Source organism: Calidris pugnax, unplaced genomic scaffold (genome assembly GCF_001431845.1).
Source record: "Calidris pugnax isolate Ruff unplaced genomic scaffold, ASM143184v1 scaffold17, whole genome shotgun sequence".
Taxonomy (NCBI): Eukaryota; Metazoa; Chordata; class Aves; order Charadriiformes; family Scolopacidae; genus Calidris; species Calidris pugnax.
Genome location: NW_015090794.1, coordinates 8,259,519 through 8,269,521, shown reverse-complemented (window position 1 = coordinate 8,269,521; position 10,003 = coordinate 8,259,519). Strand labels below are relative to the sequence as shown.

Here is a 10,003-nt window from a genome sequence, read left to right as displayed (position 1 = left end):
CAGTTTTTGTGACTGTGCAACATTTCCTGTCTGCTGAAATGCAGCTGCCCAGGTTTAAGTCACCTGTTGCTTTATCATTGGAGCACAACAGCCCTTTCCTTCTGAATGAAAAGGTTTTATTGCAGGGTCTGTGCACACTGAAGGAAGAAAGGGGTGGGGGGTGGTGGGGAGGAAGAAGGAAGTACTTTGGTCCCAAGCAGTGGGCAATCAAAGACAGCTCTTCAGCCAGGGGAGCACTCCTTCCTCCTGAGGCATTTGGCCAAGCTTAGATAAACCTCAAGAGTTTTCTAGGTCTGCAGTCTAGACATCTCAACCCACCTTCACAGGAATCTTGTGCTTCTACGGTGAAAGCTAACCTGCTTCCACAGAGGCCAACCTGTGGCCAACCAAGCTGTAGCACTTGGTAAAACCTGGGAACAGGAGGCAGAAGCTCCCTCCTACCTGAGTGGGACAGAGGAGCAGGGCTGACCCAGGATGTGACTTGCCACTTTCCAGAGGCCTTTTCATGTATAGTCTGTTCATTTATTACTTTCTGAAATGCACAGTCTGCCCATTTATACAGAGCTGCAACGCGAAGATACAACTTTAGAGCTATTAAGTTGAGGTGCTGTATATTCAGACATTTAATATAAGTGTGAATGAAAACCAGCAAAATGAAAACCATGATAGAAACTTGTTCTTCGGTATGTGCTTGCATGAAAAATGGCTACCAGGAAAGATAAAAGCATCTGCCTGTAACTTTACTGAAGAAACAACAGAGCAACAGTACAGCCTTTCCTACTCATGTACCAGGAATTTAAGGGGGCTTAATGCAAGATTACAGACCATAAACTATATTATCATTGCCAAACATGCAAACTGCTTTAACTCAAGAGCAGAAACTGAAACTTTCCCCACCGTTTAGGAGTAAGAACTTGATGGCCCTGCTGCTTTTATGACTTTACAAGTACTCTTTACAAATGTTAATAGCTTGCAACACTCCATGGCTGTGTGAGGAAGATTGCAGAAGCACTGGTGGGGGGAGCTCTATCGTTTTACAGCTGGGAAATACAGCCTTTGGAAGGAAACGCATCTATCTAGTTTACAAGTCAGAGAATGAATGACAAAGATTCTCTAATTACTTTCAGTTCTGTTTCCTGTGGTTGGAATTTCTGTTTTCCCCAGATGATCATGCGTCCAGACAGAATCCAGAGTAGTACAATGACATTTATAAGAAACAGAAGGGAAAGTAGCCGTAAGCAAAAGAGACATTCACTGAGTACTGCCACCTTTGAGTAAAATGTGGCACTCTTTAAATTAACACTCCCATGACTGTGAGCTTTAGGGATTTTATTAATAAGGATTCTTCCTCCCCGCCTTGATTTTGCAAGTCGCACACAACTGTTACTCAGGCTGATACCAAAGAAGGTTTAAAGTATGTGGCACGTCTCAGAAGGCATTATGTACCTTTCAGAACAGGGCCCAAGTCAGAAGAATCAGTAGATTGATACTAAGTAGTGCTGGTTTTATGGGTAGCATATACTGTAATTTAGCTGGCCAGCCAAAGCATTTTATGAACTCTATCCTGTTCTATATGGTGAATCTAACCTGTAAACTGACTGCTTCATTTTACCAGAGCACAGCAGTGGAACTTGGGAGTGATTGAGGCCAGTGCAGTTGCATTTGAAAAATTTCTGCCCTAAGCAATGAATTCCGTCATCAATATGGTTGGCAACCTGGGTGGAGGAAAAAATAGGTCCTGGAGAATATTTTTGCCAGTGCCCAGATGTTTACCCGAGTATCTGATTTGGCAGAAATAAATGTAAAAGGGATTGCATCAAATGACAGCACGAACACAATACTGACTGTGCTTCAGCCTCCTTAGCTCTACTGGTGAGTGCTGGAGGCTCTTGTGGGTTTGGGGTGGACTGAAACACCACTGAGTTCCCAGCAAAGGAAGAGCTGGAGGTACCAGAATGCAAATAAATCAGTGGTCTCTGTCAGACAGTAGGTTCAACTATTCAGTTTTCCCTCTGCCTTAAAATCTATGAAAATAATGAAAATGAAAATACCTAACCCACATCTGTTAGGATTTTTTGTTGGTAATCACTGTATTGTCTTTTAAAAGACAGTATGTATAATCAGAGTTAAGATATCTGTAGATAAGAAAAAGAAAGTCTTTGTACCTTTCACTTTCGCCCTGCACAGTTTCTTGTAAATGAGGCTGTAACCGGCAGCCGAGCCCGAGTACTCCTGAAGAGCTTTGCCTTGCAAATCTGAGGTTGTGCTGTCCTTTTCCGGTCTAAAGTGTCTATTGCCTGAAATTCATATCAGCTCAAGTTGTAGCAGAGCTACAGATCTTCAAATGCTCCTGCACAAAATTTGAAATTATTTCAATATTAAGTACTTGATGTTTGGAATGTCAAAACTACAAAAGTGCAAGCAAAAACATGCACACATTGTCGTGCCTGCTCTGCACAGCCACTTTATGCTATGTGACATTTGCCTGAATCTTAGGCACCATCTACGCTGAACTGACGTCTCCTTGTTGGCTCTTAAAGTATTGACAGTTTCTATTTTGAATAAACAAGCACTGTTGGCTTTTGCAACAGAGTGCACTTCTGCAAGCCTGGTTTTGTGGGCTCGCCAGGTTTTGAAAATAAGGCGTACTGGTTTTGCATTTATCATTTATTGCTGCTTTTCATGACAAGCTGAAAGCTTGCTAAGTTTTTGGCTTCAATATATTTGAATGCCTGAAGAGGTGCTTTTTGGTTGCATCTAAATTCCAATTCCAATTTTTGTTGTTTAGTTTAGAGGACTGCCCTATTTAGAGCTACACTGAGAAACAACCATCAAGGTGCACAACTACATGCACTTTAGCCATCTACAAAAAGTCAAATAAATATATTTTTAATATCACTCTTTAATATTTTTTTACATTTATTCAGATAAATAAATGTTTGCATGATCGTCTCACTGCAGCCTTCATCACAACAACTAGTTCAGTAGAAAGGTTAGGTTCCCGTACATAAGAAGTGGTTAATATTTCCCCTTGAAGTGGGTCCTTTTCACAATTTCTTTGTATGTTCCTCTGGTTCATTTTGTTTTCCTGTTTAGTTCATAACACAGGGCCTGGAGTCTCACTGGAATGTGCTGTTGAAAATCTTTTAGGACCAGTAGATTATTTATCTTAACAGAAACCGAGTACCATGAGGTGCTCACGGACCAGTTGTCGGGGCAGTTGTTCAAGACTTTGAATGCCAGCAATAGAAGTCTGATCTTCATTCCATCAAATTCATACTTGACCCTGCATATTCTGGGCTTAGTGGAAAGAGATAAGTCTTAATTAGAGAATTTCAATACAGTGATTCATACAAGGTGCTGTACAGACCACAAACTAGAATCTGTGATTAAAATCACTTAAATCAAAATATGGAGGCAGTTTGTGACATTTTGATTTCAAATTATATTTTAAAATGTGATATTTCTCTATCTGTCGTAGAGGTCTTTCTAAGCTGAACTGATGAGATGTCTTCCAGTTGGCTTGTGGAATCTTGTATCTTTTGATTCTTTTAATAAATTAAAGAAGCCTAAGAATGTGAAAACATATTATATTGAATGTTCTGATTTAGATTTTACTTACCATTTTCTATCTTCTCTTAGAGAAGATATTTTCTAAGAGATTTCTATCTCTACTAAGAGATAAATAGGCCTTGTGTAGCCCATACACTAATGTTACTTTTATCTGAAATTAACGCTATTGTACATGCATCATTCATGCCAGTGGTTGGGGGACTGAGCTGCTATTGGGAGATGGTATGGCAATAAATATATACGAAGTCTGGCCTTGCAACTACTTCTATTTTTGAACATTGCTTTACAAAATGCACGCTATAATGTAAGAAATAGAAAAATCAAACTTATTTAGGCCCCAGTCCATCTAAGTACATAAAAACATATAAGTGCTATTATTGAGCAGCTTTAAACAAAAGTTTCACTTCTGTTGATTTCCTCTTTATTTTTGCTTTTTCAGTCATTCAGCTGTTTGTTCTGAATTCATGCTCTGTTTCACTGTTGCAGAGAAGCACAAGGCCAGCTGTTCCTTCAGCTATGATTCCAGCTTTTGCTTTTTGACGTGCCGATACCAGTGCCTTCCTGTGCAGCAATTCTCACCATTCTTCCTGTTCAAGGCCATTTCTGCTCTTCATCCCAGTGTCGCTGCCAGCACCAGGTGAGGCAAGACACCAGTTGCTCACAGGCAGCTTCTGAAGATGATTCCACGGCTGCTAGTGGCCTGTGTCCAGTCCGGGATCCTTTTTGTGCAGCATCCCCAGGCAATCCCATTTGCAAAGTTAGTCACAGCTTCATAGACAATAAATGTAGCTGTTTTACATGAAGATTTTCTGATCTCAGAGCAAAATTTGGTTAAAGACAGTCACCACATCTGTGATTTAGTTGGTACTCCAAGTGAAAAACATTAGCTACAGTATAGAGAATAGTGAGGAGCATTCACTTTTCACTGAGTGACTAGGAAACAGCTGACTGGTCTGTTTGGCCCTGTGACTTGCAGCCTCCTGAAGTCTCTGCAAAATACCCTTTCACATGGCAACAGAGATGTGGACCTTCTCTCCTTCTCCCTTTGAACCCTTGGAGGCTCACCTCAAACTTTGCTCTTCAAGTACCTTGATGTTAATCTTATTCTGGATGAATGCAGGTATGTGCTGAATACAGTTCCTGAGTCATTACATTAAAACTCTGAACTCCTTTTAATTCTGTCCTAACATTTTATTAATTTCAAATTACCCTGATTGGTGGTGGTGTAGCTGTGATGTTTTCAGTTTAAACAAGATAAGGCTTCTAGGGAGACATGGTCTCTTTGGTTGGACCTGAGAAAAATCTTGCCAGCTTGAAAATTTGACGATTAGTTAAAGCACCTCCCTATTAAGTACCAGAAATTTATTTCATGATATTGCAGAACCCTGCTCTGGAAGGGCTCTAACTTCTCAGACTTAACGGCCTCTAGATAAATTTCTAATATTTGACATCTCAGATTTTAAGTTTTCAAAAATAAAATGCCACTCTTCTGGTTACTTTTCTTTGGGAAAATTATTTTGCTCTCACTCTACTGGATGAACTGGATGCTGACAATGTTAATTAGAGCATATTTACGCAAAGCTGGCAGCTGTCAAGGGAGGACACTGTGGTCTGTATTCCCCTACACTGGTTATAGGGGCTCTCCAGTCCTGTTAAAGTTCTCCTAAGCATCCAATTCTTTTATGAAGTGAAATGGAGTCAGAAAGGCTGAACGACTGAAGTCTCCAAGCTATTGGCTTCACTTCAGTCAGGACGAAGATCTAACGCTTTGGATGCCATTCATATTTCCTGTATAAAAAGAGTTCTTTTTTTCTTGGTGCAGGAGTTTGAATAAGCACATCTGGAAGCCAGCTTTGCAGAGTATTTCCAGAGCAGCAAGCAATACTGGTAAAGTAAAGACTATGATTAATTCCTTTTTCATTTTTTTTTCATCATGTCATAGTCCTATTCCATAGAATGCAATTTTATTTTGGTTATATACCAGCATATTTATAGCATGGATAGGAATAAACAGGTGACACCCACTTCTGCAGAATACAACTGGAGCTCTCTAAGCATTTCCTCTAAGTATTCTTTGTAACAGAAATGAGTCAGCTAAGCTGGAGAGCATTGCACTGTTTTCATAGCCTGTAGGCTACTGTCACTAGGGATGTGTGATGAGTGACAGGAACTGGTTAAGTTTGCGTGATGGTGACAGCAGTGAAATAACGTCTCGTGTTAAGGCTGGCTGCACAATCTAAGGTTTCCCCATCTCTGAGGAGGTGCCTGAGCCAGATGCTGTTTTTTCTCTGCCACACACTGTGGCTGGCAGCTCCTGGCAGCTGCAGGACGACTCTTACCGTAATCCTTTACTGATTCCACTAAGCGTATGCTGACATGCAAGGTATAACATCTGTATTAGGTTCTCAAAAAAAGTTGCACGAGAGGGTGCCTTGCTAATGATAGCATTTGTCACAAAGGTTTGTTCATCTTATCTTAGAGTAACTCCCATGCAGTTTTGGCAGGACAACACTATGGGAGAGGACAGACTCTTCTTGTTGTTGTTAGTAGTAGTATTATGAGATCTGTCACTCACATTTACCTGCCTTGTCCAAGTGACTTCTAAAATGTCACTTATTTGGAGCTACCTGCTAACTAAAACCTTGGTAGGTTGCACCTGGAGATTTGCTGTTTCAGCAGATGACCTATCTGGCTCCAGATCTTTTGAAAATTGCCTGACAAAGATAATTTAGCATCCATGTGCCAGACTGGTCAGTCCCAAAGCAGAAATTACAAGCAGATGAATTTCACATTAGGTATGCAAATATGACAGACTTCCAACCCATTAATCCCAACCCACTGACCCATTAATTTAAAATAATTAATTAAATTCAGTGATGATGAGATAGCATTAAAAAAAAAAACCAAACCCCAAAGGATGAGGATGGTTTTTCAGACTTCAACCAGCATGTCAGCATGTCCACATTGCATCTTTTATGCAGTATAAAACAAAGACCAGGAAACAACTGAATTTTATATTCTTGCGATTGTTTCATATAGTTCTGTGTGCAGTATAAGAAAATAAGCATAAACTAGGGTGGATCTCTTAAAGGTGAAACTTGACAGTTCTTGTCCTTGCTAAAAGTTGTCCTTCAGTGAAGTTTCATATGAATAGCAGGGAAAGGAAGGCAGATCCCTCTTCTCTCTACAGAGTAATGCATTTTTACAAAGTATTGTTTTCGGCTCTTGCTTCTGTCATGCTTAGCTCCTCTGTGCTGCTTCCTTTTACTGAAGGAAGATATAAAAGACACAATCATCTCTGTGACTGTGGGCAGCCAGTGCCTGCAAGAGATGCTCACACAGAGCAGCACCTGCCAGCAGCTTGCAGAACAGAGCAGGTAGAGAGCTGCTGTCCCCGTCACTTGAATCCCCTGAGCTGCTGACCTGCCATGGACAAGTTTTTCTATAGTATCTGTTTTTTGGACATTTGCGGGCCGTTCAGACATTACCATTATCATCTATGTGTTTATCAGCTCCACACTTTTTGACTTTTCTTCCATTCATCTCTGGAGCCCTGTTTCTACAGCAAGTACTTGGAAAATACTAAAAATAAAATAAAACAAATCTTCATTGTTTGGATTCCAAATCTTAAAAAAAATAATTACAACAAAACAAAACTAGCTAGTGTCTTCTCAGTACCAGGAAAAAGAAACAGAAAGAAAACTGAAGAACTTTTTCTGTCTGCATTAACCAATGGGCTGGGGCAGAGATCTTTAAAATGCTCTTGGGTAGGATGAAAGACTGTAAAATACCAGAATTTCTGCCCAAGGGAAAGAAAGATTTTTCTGATTTTGTAATATCAGCCTTTTACCAAGGTAAGGGGAGCAGAGAATTGCTTCCATTTTAAGTAGTACTGTCAGTGAGAGTGTGAAAAGATCCGAGCTGGACAGAAAATTTCAAGTTGCTGCTTCTTTGGAAATCTCTCCTCATGGAGGTCTAAGGTCAGATTCTTTTCTAAGTTGTCTTGACACCATGCCAACAAAAACAGTGCCAGTGTAATTGAGGGAGACCTGGCGCCTGCTACGCTCTGGACTATCTTATCTATGTGTAGTCTGACCTTTTTTTACCCGTACTGCGACAGCACCTCACGTGCCTGTCAGCGTGAGGAATAACGTCCTTGAAGACTGCTTTGAAGAAAGGCGCTTCTTATGGTAGTAGCTGGCAGAAGATTGATTCCTTCTTTTGAATCCACACAGACCAAAACTCTGTTTCATCCAGCATGCTCTCAGAAAATGGGCTCAAGTGCAATTCAGTGTAATTTACAGCCTGTCAGCCAGCAAGTCATTGCCTTTTCCAACTGTGTGCTGAGCTTCCTCCGCTACTCTTAAACCAGAGGGTGATGGCTGTGGGACCATCTCCAGAAAACAGTCTGTGGAGGCATCAGACATTTTCCTGCTGCTGCAGAACGTGTCTGAGAGCTGAGACAGTTCTTTGATAAGACCGTTGCAGATAGTTCAATATAACTTTGCATTTTATGGAGGGATAAGGATTTTCCGGTTTAGGAAAACAAATCCATTTCTTGGTGCAGATTGCCTGTGCTTCTGCCCTTCTTCTCATAACACAATTTCTTCAAGAGAAATGCTTTAAAAGGGACCTTTTAGTCTCTCCTGGAGACTACACTCTTGTAGGGGTCTTGCCTTCATCTGTAGAGTTAATGGCTTAATAAGCATTAGACCCTCCTAGTATACAGTAACAAATAGGAATACAATACTTCTATCAATATTTGGCACAATTAATTTTTTTTATGTGAAACTAAATATTGATGCTGTCAAATGACTGCAGCTTAGGGGCATAAATTACAAATATTCTTCTCCTGTGAGCCTCTCTCAAATTTTGCATTCATATACAGTAACCATCTAATGTCTTTCTATTCCTGTAAGCCATATGATTTGGTTGCCAGATTACATGATTCTGTATTGTGCTTAGACGACAGTGTTTTTATTGTTATTACCAATATTATCTTTTATTCTTACTGTAAATGGTAACAAAAGTTAACTGCTTCCTTACACTATAAAAGAAATAAAGTCCCATTTAGAGAATGTCTCTGAGCAGAAAATATATGTGGAAAAAAAGATAGGCTGAATAAATAATTCAAAACATGATGGGTGAGTAGAAAAAATAGGTCTTTTGATGTATTTTGCTACTCAAAACAAAACTGGATTTTTAAAATAAAGTAACTGGCTATTTTAATGGAGAACAAAATCTGCTTTAAAGAAGAATGATTGCAGGGGAGTCAGTTCCCTGCATTTTTACCCATTTTTGCAATTTGTAGGTTACGGAACTTGGGAAATTGGGGAATCCATCCCTTTGGTTTTCCTGATTATTTTCTTTTGCTTTGTTCCATCCTTCTGCTTTTCCATTAGCTTATTTCCCGACTTGTTTTCTAAAGGAAATGTCAACCCACCCACCCAAAGGAAACCACAACATTTCAAGGATTTCAGATTGCAGCAAAGCAAATTAGCCTCTCTGTAATATAAACAGACAGCAAAGAAATTCTTAAAGGCCTTGGAATTAAAATCTCCCAGTTTAAAGCTGCCTATACTTCCACTGCACTGTGCTCCAGATTTCCAGATAAGCACATGCAATCGAACGATATCCTGAAAGCATCCCTAAGAAAATCAGCACGCACATTTTCTTTTTTTCTCACGAAACTGGAGAATCTTCAACTAAACAGTAAACATTATGCGATCATTTCTTGCTAAGTAGTTAAGAAATACCATGGAAAAATATCTGGGATGGCTCCGGCAGCCCGAGAGGAGGTGCCTGGGAAGCCTTGCACGGGGGGCGAAGCAGAAGGCCGGGCCGGGCCGGGCCGGGCCGCTCCCCTCCGATGGAGCCGACACACCACAAAAAGTGTTTTGTGCTCAGCCCAACCCGCCGAATGAGGCGTTAGTCTCGGATTCGCTCCGAAGGGGCTCGATCCGAACCGCGCGCAGGTGCGGCCAGATCCGCTGCTCTGGGGCTCGGGGGGGCTCCTGGGGGGCGGCGCGCGCTGGCCAATGGCACGCCCTTTCAGCGGGTCACGGGCCGGTCACCCCCCGGGGTCACCTGGGCACCAGAACGGGCATCAACACCAGCGCACCTGGTGCGCACCTGTGCTAAGTACTCGGTTTTGCAAAAAGGCCATTTTCGTTTGTAACGCAGGGACGGCGGCAGCGGTGCGGGCCCCGCGAGGGTGTCCCCGCTCCCCCCGCGCCCCGTTTGCCGCTGAGGGGGCGGCGGAGGGGGGGCAGAAGGCCCGGCGGGGTCCTGCTGACGCAGCTCTTCGGGCGACAGGGAAACAGGCCGCGCACACCGCTACTCCCTATCGTTATTCTGAGGTAACGCCGCCGGCCCCCAGCCGCCTCCGCGCCCCGAAGCCGCTCCCCGCTTTCCCCCGGCCCCTCCCGGG

General features: G+C 41.9%; 1 long non-coding RNA gene across 1 annotated transcript in view; it reads left to right on the top strand.

Moving 5' to 3' along the window:
- The window catches only part of LOC106884889, a 38,838-nt gene that overhangs the window by 27,458 nt on the left and 1,377 nt on the right, over positions 1-10,003 (top strand). Inside the window, exons 8-10 of the long non-coding RNA XR_001411315.1 lie at positions 4,060-4,210; positions 4,550-4,693; positions 5,396-5,460. This is a non-coding gene — a long non-coding RNA (uncharacterized LOC106884889). The remainder of the gene's footprint in view (positions 1-4,059; positions 4,211-4,549; positions 4,694-5,395; positions 5,461-10,003) is intronic.